Below are 12,183 nucleotides of genomic sequence, written 5' to 3'. Positions count from 1 at the left end.
ATAAATAACTCCTAAAATCAATAGGAAAAAAGTGAGCATAGGAAAAAAGTGAGCAAAGGATTTGAATATACACTTCATAAAAAACAAAAATCAAAATGGCCAATAAACATATAAAAAGTTTCTCAACATCAACAGTCACCAGGGAACACAAATTAAAACCACAATGAGATAGCACTACCCATTCACCAAAATGGTTAACATGAAAAAGGACTGCATAACCAAGTGTTGGTGAGGTTGTGGGCAAACACTCATTTATTGCTGCTGGGAATATAAATTAGCACAACCACCACAGTAAACTGTTTGCTGTATCTACTAAAGTTAAGGATACACGTACTCCATGGCCCAGTAATCCTACTCCTAGGTTCACATCCAGCTGTAATACACACAAGCAGCCACCAAAACACATACACAAGAATATCGAGATTAGCGCTATTCCTAATAGTCCCAAAATGAAAACAACCTCATGTCCATCAAAACAAAATGGATAAATCGGAACACAGTACAACAATGAGAATAAACCAGCTATTGTTACATATGCTAACACAGATAAACCTCATAAATCTATGCTGAACAAAAGAAGCTAGATACAAAAGAGAACATAATTTACGTAGAGTTGAAGACTGGAAAAACGAATCACAAGTGATAGAAGGTAGTGGGCAGGGAGTGAGTGGGAGAGGGTCTGAAGAGACTAATAGGGGTGTTGGTGATGGTCTGTCTCTTCATTTGAACGATGGTATATGTTTGTTTAGAAAATTAATCAAGCTATACACTTAAGGTTTGTGCGCTTATTTGTTTGCATATTTCAATACAAAGTTTCCTTGAAAAAAATGCATCTTACTGATAGTGGATCTTACAAAACCACAGAGCTTTAAAATCTGGTAAATTCTTAGATTTAAGGGTCAAAGGGGAATGACTGACTCACCCTTGATAGGGAGGTGGCTAGAAATGAGGCTGGGAGAATAAATTCAGGCCACACTGTGACGTTCTCTCAATGCAATGCCAAGGACTTGAGAGTTTATTCAGTGGAATGCAGAGAGTGAGTTGGGACTCAGTGACGCAATATGACTAGATTCACGTTTATAGAAACAAATCTTATACCAAGATATGAAATAAAATGAAAATGGGGAGGGGAGAGAAGATCCAGGGAAACTAGGTAAGACACTGTCAAAATAACGAGGAAAAAAATGAAAGCCTGAAATGGCAAAGAAGTAAAACGTATGTTTTCCCCCTGCCCATCCATGTCTGCCCTTTATCTGGACCTACCAAGTAAACAAGTACAGATTCTGAAAACACTGGTTATGCCTGGAAAGTTGCCGTCTCTCCATCCCAGGAGCATCTTCACGTTGATGGCTTGCAGGAGAGGGGCGATTCCCCGGAGTAGCTGCTGTCAGACCGTTTTTATTCTGACGAGTTCTTGGGTGCTAGTTCTTGTCATGCTTCACAGCTCAAGGCACTTTCAAGCATGGCATTTCCTGGGAAGTTAAAAAAGAAAGTTATGTTATCTGCTGAAAAATCACAGGACAGAAACTGCAAGCAGCACACATCTGAGGACTACAAAAGTGGATCAGTGTTTTTTGACACTAACTTCTTTACTGGGGTAACGCAGTCTGAGGTTTAAGATAGATTGGAAAGGTTTTCTGGTCTCTTTGATGGATCTTTGTGCATATATACCTTGTTCATAAACTGGGGGGAAAGGGTATTTCTGGGGTCCACAGGGCTGGAGGAACACTCTTGTTACATTTAAAACCATAAACAAGCTACAGCATTCCCTATGCTTTTTTCCCTGTTACTGTATAGATAGATACATACATAGAGATAGAGATATATAGAGAGAGAGATTTTAAGGAATTTGCTCACACGATTATGGAAAGGCTGGCAAGTCAAAAATCTGCAGGGTGGGCCAGTAGGCTAGACACCCAGGAAGATAGCCATCACAATCGGAACACCTGCTTTCCTTCTGGGAGTCTGGACATATGGTACATGCCAGGCAGAGGCTGTGTTTGTGACCAGCTCCCAAAAAAAACCTTGGGCATGGAGTCTCTAATGAGCTCCCCTGGTAGACAGCATTTCGCAAGTGTCTTTTTTTGTTTGTTTGTTTTTTTATACTGCAGGTTCTTATTAGTCATCAGTTTTATACACATCAGTGTATACATGTCAATCCCAATTGCCCAATTCAGCACACCATCATCCCCACCCCACCGTGGTTTTCCCCCCTTGGTGTCCATACGTTTGTTCTCTACATCTGTGTCTCAACTTCTGCCCTGCAAACAGGTTCATCTGTACCATTTTTCTAGGTTCCACATACATGCGTTAATACACAATATTTGTTTTTCTCTTTCTGACTTACTTCATTCTGTATGACAGTCTCTAGATCCATTCACGTCTCAACAAATGACTCAATTTTGTTCCTTTTTACGGCTGAGTAATATTCCATTGTATATACGTACCACATCTTCTTTATCCATTCATCTGTCGATGAGCATTTAGGTTGCTTCCATGACCTGGCTATTGTAAATAGTGCTGCAATGAACATTGGGGTGCAGGTGTCTTTTTTTTTTTTTCTGTATGTGGGCCTCTCACTGTTGTGGCCTCTCCTGTTGCAGAGCACAGGCTCCGGACGTGCAGGCTCAGCGGCCATGGCTCACGGGCCCAGCCGCTCCACGGCATGTGGGATCCTCCCGGACCGGGGCACGAACCCACGTCCCCTGCGTCGGCAGGTGGACTCTCAACCGCTGCGCCACCAGGGAAGCCCCAGGTGTCTTTTTGAATTATGGTTTTCTCTGGGTATTTGCCCAGTAGTGGGATTGCTGGGTCACATGGTAGTTCTATTTTTAGTTTTTTAAGGAACCTCCATACTGTTCTCCATAGTGGCTGTATCAATTTACATTCCCACCAACAGTGCAAGAGTGTTCCCTTTTCTCCTTGCAAGTGTCTTCACAACTTGCTGTTGGGGGAATTAAGCACATCCTGTGCAACTCCACTGGGAGAGGACCCTTGGAAGATTGCTTTCCCCCAGACTTTATCCCATATTCCTTTTTCCTCTGCTGATTTGGCTTTGCATCCTTTTGCTGTAATAAGTCATAGTTGTGAGTATGACTAGATATTGAGTTCTGTGAGTCTTCCTAGTGAATCATTAAACCTGGGGGTGGTCTTGGGGATCCCCCAACCCAGGGTATTACAAGAGCCCATCTTATTCCCTTTCTCCCTAACACAAGGCGTAACACAAGTAAATCACATAGTGTATCAAAAGGACATTATAATGAATAACATAAAAACAGCTCAAGAGGAACTAGTGATTATATAGTACTTGGGGAATAAGAAGTGCTACAAAAATGCTAAGTAACGATAATAAGACAAATTATACTTTTCCACTAATTGCAAAGGACATTTCCACTGATTTTCACAGAAAACAAACTTAATTATGTATGTCCAGCAAGAACTATTATAAATCTTTTAAATAGATCTAGAATATTTTTAGTGAGAAGGATAAGTACAGAGATCCATTAACCAAAGGGAGAAATGTTTAGGGACAATTGAATGAAATTTCAAGCCTAATAGGTTTTGAGATCAATTTATTAGAATTATAAGGAAATATTTCATGTATAATGATCTCTGGGTTTTTCTTAATAGTCATACTAATTAACTTCTCAAATTCAATAAAAGTGTAGGAAATTTACTTATGTTCAGTACTTGACAAAATAAATCATGGTAATTACACATATTCACGTGGCCAATGATAATTCCTCTAACTCAGTCTAATAAGCAAGGGTTCTTTAAGATAATTAGTCTTAAAAAAAAAAAAAAGAAAAAACCGCATGTATAAAATGACTCCTACTTATTAGGAGTTTTGAGCCTTCATGATGATGCATAAACAAGAGTTTCCTAAATCTTCAGGTCAGTAGTAACATCCTTTCAGGTGCAGCTTTAGTAAGATGCGTATTCGCATGACATTATAACACACCCAGGTACGATCTCTAGGGGGTTGAAGGTGTTGGGTGACATAGTAATGGGACTTTTTAATTTCAGGGCTGCCCTGACATCCACCGTGGCTACATGGGGAACAAGGTAATATATCAGAATCCCAGGAAAGCCATAGATGATGAATTATCAAAAGGCTGATACCTAAGAAGTGATTAAAACCATATACCAAGCAAATTTTATCTGTCTTCTGTATCACAGATGAGGCTGGCATTCCATCTCTTGACATATATAATCTAAAACAATTATCAAAGTGTGATTCTCAGGTCATCATCACCTGGGAATTTGTTAAAAATGCAAATTATTCAACAACAACAAAAACAAACGACCCAATTCAAAAATAGGCAAAGGACTTGAATAGGCATTTCTGATAGACAGAGAGACAGGTAGATAGATAGATAGGTAGATAGATATACAGTACGTATATGCAAATGTCAATAAGCACATGAAAAGATACTCAATATCACTAGCTGTAGTGTAAGTGCTTGACTTTCAATTCCTGAGGCATTCATTTCAAAAGACAACTATTCTGAATAAACATATTGCCAGGTGTATAACACAGCAACTAGCAAAACAACCAGATAAGGGACTAGGCTGTCCTCACACAAGAAGGTCCCCTTTTGGAAAGCCCAAGGTAATCAAGATAACTGATTGAGTTATCCCCTTGGGGGACCCCACTGCTCCCTTCTTGTGCTACGATTCCTGCTCTTATCCTTTCAATTAGCCAATAAAGAGTGAGCCCAAGAAACTCTAGACACCTCACTCTCAGATCCTAATAAAGGCAGAGCCCCAGGTCTGAGCTCTCTCTCTCTCTCTTTATCCATGACCTCACTGTGGCCCTTGGGTGTGCTGTATATCCTCCAGGACTTGTGAGTTAAAAGTATGTTCCTCAGCGTTCTCTGACGGTTTTTGCTGAAGTATGTCTGTAAGAGCTGGCCCAGTCGTAAGTAGGGGCCCCAGTGGGGAAATGTCTATGGAGGTTGCTGGGAGTAATGTGTGCCCAGTGGGTGTTGCAGGCATTCCTAACCAAGGGCACTACCATCAGTAGGCTTAGGACTCATGGAAGGTTAGTCATTAGGGAAATGCAAATCAAAACCACAGTGAAATACCACTTCCCACCCATTAGAATGGACATGGAAATTATTTTTTAAAAAACACAATGGAAAACAGCAAGATTTGGTGAGGATGTGGATGAGTTGGAACTCTTGCATGTTGCTGGTGGGAATATAAAATGGGGCAGCCACTCTGGAAAGTGATATGGAAGTTCCTCAAAAAGTTAAACAGAATTACCAAATGATCCAGCAATTCCACTTCTAGTTATATAGCCAAAGAAATTGAAAGCAGGAACTCAAACAGATACTTGTACCTCAATGTTCATAGCAGCATTATCCACAGTAGCCAAAAGGTGGGAATGACCCAAATGTCCATCAACAGATGGATGAATAAATAAAATGTGTTCTATACCTACAGTGGAATACTACTTAGCCTTAAAAAGGAATTAAATTCTGGGCTTCCCTGGTGGCGCAGTGGTTGAGAGTCCGCCTGCCGATGCAGGGGACACGGGTTCGTGCCCTGGTCCGGGAAGATCCCACGTGTCGTGGAGCGGCTGGGCCCGTGAGCCATGGCTGCTGAGCCTGCGTGTCCGGAGCTTGTGCTCCTCAACGGGAGAGGCCACAACAGTGAGAGGCCCGCGTACCACAAAAAAAAAAAAAAAAGGAATTAAATTCTGATACAAGCTACAACATGCATGAACCTTGAACATATTATGCTAAACGAAATAAGCCAGCCATGAAAGGACAAAGACTGTATAATTCCACTTATATAAGGTGCAAAGCCACAGCTGGAGACATCCAAGACAAACAGACCAGGCCTTCTTAGCATCAAAGGACAGTAAAGTCTGATCTTAACAACATTTCTGAGTTCTCACCCTCCCAGCAGGAAGCAGCAGGCAGGAAGAACTGACTCATTAACAGTCATAAGCACCCCTGGGAGTTCTAGAGAATATTTGGAGAGGAGACACCTAGGGAAAGTCTGGACTTCTTAATCATCTGGCAAGTGAAAGGATATAAATATGGGTATAAATATGTGACCATATTTTATTGTTGTAGATGGATAAAGCCAAGTCTGTGTTACAAAAGGGAAATAATAGTGAGATGTGGTTGTCTGAAAGGTATTTTTTCCAACTATCCTCTTACACACTTGTTTCCTGTGGTACTTGATTGTAATAAATCATAGTGGGAAGGAGTCTGTGTACCTGATTCAGTAATATCCTAATATCCCTGGCAATGGAGAAGCCAGGCATTCAAGGAAAGTAAAATAGGAAATAAAATAAGAACACAGACTTTCAAGCCAGACAACTGAGGGTAGTGGATTCTAAGGGGGTTCCACGGGTGCTGCATAGGCTCCACTTCTTAGCAACACTTTGAGAAGCAATGTAGCAGGTACTTGATAATGGATGCTATTGATATCATTCTTGTTATATGATGGCAGTAGACGCTGTGAAAGAAGTTCGTTTAATAAACTCTTACCTTCTGATTACCTACATCTGCTTTGATTTCACATGACCAATAAGCACCCTGTGTATTCTCAACAGCAACCAAGAGCCACTGGGTTCCCTATCTTAATCCATGTCTCTGTCACTTTGGAGCACCTCCCCCTCCCCTAATGATGGCCACCCTTGGTAGCTGACCTTTTTGGGTCTCCTCCACTTCTCCAAGTCTGAATAGTGATGATTATGAGTTTCCAATATTAATCAAGGCTTAAGATATTGTCAGCCAAATCAATAAAAGCTTTGTATGATTAAAGTTGAGCACCTCTTATTTTGCTTGAGAAAAGCTGTAAGGATTCTCTCGCTCTTTAGAAAGGGTTGGCTGACATCTAAAGATTTTCAGTAAGTTCAAATTGCCAGAGAGATTTGTTTCTCAGAGGGCCGAAAGAAAAACGATAAAAAGAACTTGAGAGTACTGTATTGGAGAGAATTGTAAAGATAATTACCCACATTAGTCACATTTTATCCATTTTCTTTCTCTGCTTTTTTTCTAAAAAACTAGAAATGGAATCCAAGAAAAACTTTTGTGATAATAGAATAGATTCCTTTATGAGTATGTGCGCTTGAGATATAAATCCAAATGGCAGTGCTGTAACCACCAGCCTATGTTCAAATGTTCTGTCCAAGTTAGGTGCTGAGATGACACTTGATCAAGATACAGATCACTGGTGTTCGTAAGAACTTCTCCTCAGGTGCCCTTGGGTTGGCATGGAGCTCTCCCAAGGGAGATTGTGATATGATTCTGGGCACCCTGCTCACAGAGTGAAACCAACTATGCTGCATTCTATCTCCCTCTAGAAGCACAAGGGACCCTGGAAGCCCGGGGGCAGCTCCTTCAATGATTTTAATGCCATTAATACCACTCACCATTTATAACAAGATCTTGGTGATCAATGATGGTATTGCATGAATACACAGTGCACCTAACTGGCTGATTGGTATTTGTTGGATATCTGTGAGATTTTCAGTGTCGTACAAAATAACAGAACTACTATTATTGAAGGTGTGATTCCATGAAGCTTTCAACATGGTAGAGTTGTACATATGTGCAACCCAATGCGGGTGAGGACCCATATGCAGGGGTGATATTCAAAATATTTAACAATCTATATGACCCAGCCACCAACTTGTCAGATAGAGATCAGTCAACAACAATCATTGCAGCCCTACTACTGCTTTTTTTGAAAATTATTTTATATTGGAGTATAGTTGATTAACAATGTTGTGTTAGTTTCAGGTGTATAGGAAAGTGATTCAGTCAGCCCTTGGTTCCTGGATTCATGAATCCTGACTATCAGAGAAACAGCACCATATATTGGATGATGAATTAGAGCATAAACATCCTCCCAGAGAACACTGCCCAACACTGCAAGTATTGCCACCTAACTTGTGCTTATATCTGACTCTCTTCAAAAGGCCATTCCACAGTTCTACCAAGCCACATGTTTTAGGTCAATGGGAAACCTGGTAAGACCAGTGAATTCCATGAGCGTGGGTCTATTACCACACTTCATTTAGTGTGAAATGAGCTCCCTGATCAGAAGCAATGCTTATACTATGACAGTGGATAAGGCAGCCTGTAAGTCCACAGACGGTAGTTTTGGCAGAAGCATTGCATGCAGGAAAGGCAAATTCATATCTAGTGTATCTATTCCAGTAGGAACAAAACATTGCCCATTTCCTGATGGAAGTGATCCAGTGTCATCAACTTGCCGTGGTAGCTGGCTGATCACGTCAGGTTGGTGCCATATTGGGGACTTGGTTTTGGTGTCTGCTGTTGACAGGCTGGGCCCTCAGCAGTGACTACAGCTGGTCAGCGTTGGGGAGTGGAAGTCTATGCTGCTGGGCCCAGGCATAACCCCCATCGCTACCATCATGGCCACTTTGTTCATGGTCCATTGGATGATGACAAGAGGGGCTGGGGGAAAGGCCGACTGGTATCCACGGAACGTGTCATCCCATCCTCGTGATTATTAAAGTCCCACCAGTTGGTGAGTATTGACATGGGACACAAATATCTTCACGTTTTTTACCCACTTAGAGAGGTCTATCTGTATCTACCTCTTCTCAAGACTTCTTTGTCACTAATTTTCCAATCATACTCCTGCCAACCACTGGCCACAGTCCATGAATTGGTATGTAATTGCACATCTGGCCATTTCTTTTTCCAAGCAAAATGGCCAAGCAGGTGCACTCCTCAAAGTTTTCGTTAACAGAAGGATTTCCCTTTACCACTAAGAAAGGGGTTGCAGTGCTCTTGCGTATTGTGGTGCCTGAATATTGTGCAGAACCGTCTGTAAATCAGGCAGACGTTTTCTCTTCATTAGGGAACTCCCCACAAGGCCATAGATGCGGGCTGGGAGAAAATAATGTAAGAGTGGCAGCCATGGGCACTTGGGCCAATTCCTCGTGTAACTTACTTGTGCCTTCAGGGCCTGCTCAAGCCCGATCTCCTATATACTAGCTCCATTCGATTACAGAGTGTGCTGTGCAACTTTATGGCTCTGTGGGTCAGACAACATTCAGTTCACGATGGGCAGTTCAGGTCACATGGTAAATTGGTGAGCCGTGCATAAGCAGCCAGTCTCTCTAAGACCCAGTAGTAAGCCAGTCTCTCAAAAGGAGAATAATTATCCACAAAGAATGGCAGGACTTTGCTCCAAAATCCTGAGGGTTTGTGCTGGGATTCACATATAGAGGCTGCCAAAGGTTCCAAACAGTGTCCTTATCTGCCACTGTCACTTCAAGCACCATTAGACCTGCTGGCTTGTGTGGCAGAGCAGTTTGCACATCATCGTGGACTTGTTGTAGCGCCTCCTCTTGTTTTGGACCAAACCAGCAGCTTTGGGGGTCACTCAGTAAATAGGCTGGAGTCATACGCTCTGAGGAATATGTCTTCTCCAAAATCCAAAGAGACCCACTAGGCGTCGTGCCTCTTTTCTGATTGTAGGAGGGTCAGATGCAACAACTTATCCTTCACCTTAGGAGGGATATCTTGTCATGCCCCTTCAGAGGCAGAAGACCCCTGAATTTTGGATTTATTTCCGATCCTCTGACAGGCAAATGTCTTAATAATAAGCCCACAGTCATTACAAACTCCTGCTCACTAGGTCCAATCAGAATACTATCCTCAATGTGATGGGCCAGTGTGATGTCTCATGGAAAAGAAAGGCAATCTAGATCTCTGTGGACACAATTATCATAGGAAGCTAGGAAGTTGATATGCCCCTGAGGAAGGACAGTGTTAACCCCATCGCAGTCCTCTGACTGAATATGATGCTTTGTCTTCTCCCGCTCCTTCCATGTGGTAAATTAACCCAAATCTGCCCCTTAGGGCAGCCTCTCTCTCCTCTTCAGATGAGGGGCTCTTTGGCACTCTCATTGTAGTAGGCTGAATAATGGCTCCCCAGATATTCCCACATCCTAAATCCAGAACCCATGAATGTGACCTTATATGGCAAAAGAGACTTTGTATATATGATTAAATTAGGGATTTTGTGATGGGGAGATTACCCTGGATTATCTGGGTGAGTCTGATGTAATCACAACGGTCCTTCTAAGAGTGAAGCAAGAGGAGTCGTAGCGAGACTGACTTGTGACCCCCTCACCTCCAAAGCACATCACTCCAATTTCTGCTTCCATCATGACATCACCTTCTGTCTCTCAAAGAATAATGGCAGCTACTAGAAGCTGAAAAACTCAAATAAACATTGTGTCCTCAGAGTCCCCAGAAGAAACCAGCATTGTTGACTCCTTGACTTTAGCCCAGTGCCACGGATTGCAAATGTCTCACCCCAGAACCGTAAGAGAATAAATTTGTGTTGTTTTAAGCCACTAGGTTTGCGGAAATTTATGACAGCAGCCGTAGGAAACTAGTACACTCTGCCTAGGGCTTTGAGGTCAGCCTGTGCTATGAATTGTGATTGTGAAAAGTGAGGAGGACATTTTTGTGACTCCACAGTGTCCATTTCACCTTCTCCCATTCAACATGAGCCATGCCATTTGGCGAACTGATCCCCGGAGGGGGTCATGATTAGCTCAAGCCCAACTTCCTTAGAGTTGGTTGGTTCAGGAGCACAAGCCCAAGTCAATCAATGCACGGATTTCTCCTGGCAACAGGGATTAATTTAGAAATGGGCATGTGACCCAGCTGGGGCTAGTGAGATGCAAGGAAAAACAAAGACAGTCTTTCTTCTCTGTTTTCTATTTCACTAAGAAAGAAGAAGCGATCAAGAGGCTTTCTCAATCTCCCACCATGTATAGCCATGTACTGCTTCTGTGCCCATACACTCTGCCTTTTTGTGATACTAAGGATGAGCTGTCAGTTATTGTCCTCTAGATTTGATCCCTTTTACCTACTTGAGGACATATTGCCCCAGACATTCTCCCCTCTATCTACTGCATCATGAATTACCCCCTCTCTACTAGATTCTTCTTATCAGCATGAAAATGTGCTTTTATTTTTCCCATCTTAAAAACTTCCCTTTTGGGCTTCCTTGGTGGCGCAGTGGTTGAGAGTCCGCCTGCCGATGCAGGGGACGCGGGTTCGTGCCCTGGTCCGGGAAGATCCCACATGCCGCGGAGCAGCTGGGCCCGTGAGCCACAGCCGCTGAGCCTGCGCGTCCGGAGCCTGTGCTCCACAACGGGAGAAGCCACAACAGTGAGAGCCCCGCGTATCGCAAAACAAACAAACAAACAAACAAAATTTCCCTTTTAAGTGACTGATAATGGGTATGAGGTTTCTTTTGGGGTTACTGGAAACGTTCTAAAAGGGATTGTGGCAATGGTTACACAACTCTGAATATACTAAAACTCATTGGTATGTACACTTTTTTTTTAAATTCCGTCAGTATTTTTATTTATTTATTTATTCAATTTATTTTTGGCTGTGCTGGGTCTTCGTTGCTGCATGTGGGCTTTCTCTAGTTGCAGTGAGCGGGGGCTACTCTTCGTTACAGTGCAGTGGCTTCTCTTGTTGTGGAGCACGGGCTCTAGGCGTGCAGGCTTCAGTAGCTGTGGCATGTGGGTTCAGTAGTTGTGGTGCACGGGCTTAGTTGCTCTGCGGCATGTGAGATCTTCCCGGACCAGGGCTCGAACCCATGTCCCCTGCATTGGCAGGTGGATTCTTAACCACTGTGCCACCAGGGAAGTCCCGGTGTGTACACTTTAAAGGGGTGAATCGAATGTATATGAAGTGTATCTCAATAGAACTATTATTAAAAAAAGAGGATATTGGCAAATATGATATTCTAAATGTTTGAAATTGGGTAGAATAAGTCACAATGATATTTTAACTACTTTAATGGAATATCTGAAAACATTTGCAAACATTCTATAAAACGATATAAATAGTATTTATTCATTAATAAAAACATGATAAAATAGAAAACAAATATGAAAATAAAAGTACATCTATAAACAAAGGCCCTTTCTTTTTTATTATTAATTTTTAACTGAAGTATAGTTGATCTACAATGTTGTGCTAGTCTCTGTGTACAGCAAAGTGACTCAGTTATACACATATATACATTCTTTTTTAGTATTAAAAAAAAGCCCTCTCAACATCACTCCTTGCTCCAGTTGCTACTTTATTTCTCTCCTTCCCTTTGCACTAAAGTTTATTTTAAAAATTCCCTTTACTAGTTTTCTTCAATCCC

Source organism: Phocoena phocoena, chromosome 21 (genome assembly GCF_963924675.1).
Source record: "Phocoena phocoena chromosome 21, mPhoPho1.1, whole genome shotgun sequence".
Taxonomy (NCBI): domain Eukaryota; kingdom Metazoa; phylum Chordata; class Mammalia; order Artiodactyla; family Phocoenidae; genus Phocoena; species Phocoena phocoena.
Note: the sequence above shows the minus strand (reverse complement) of the source record.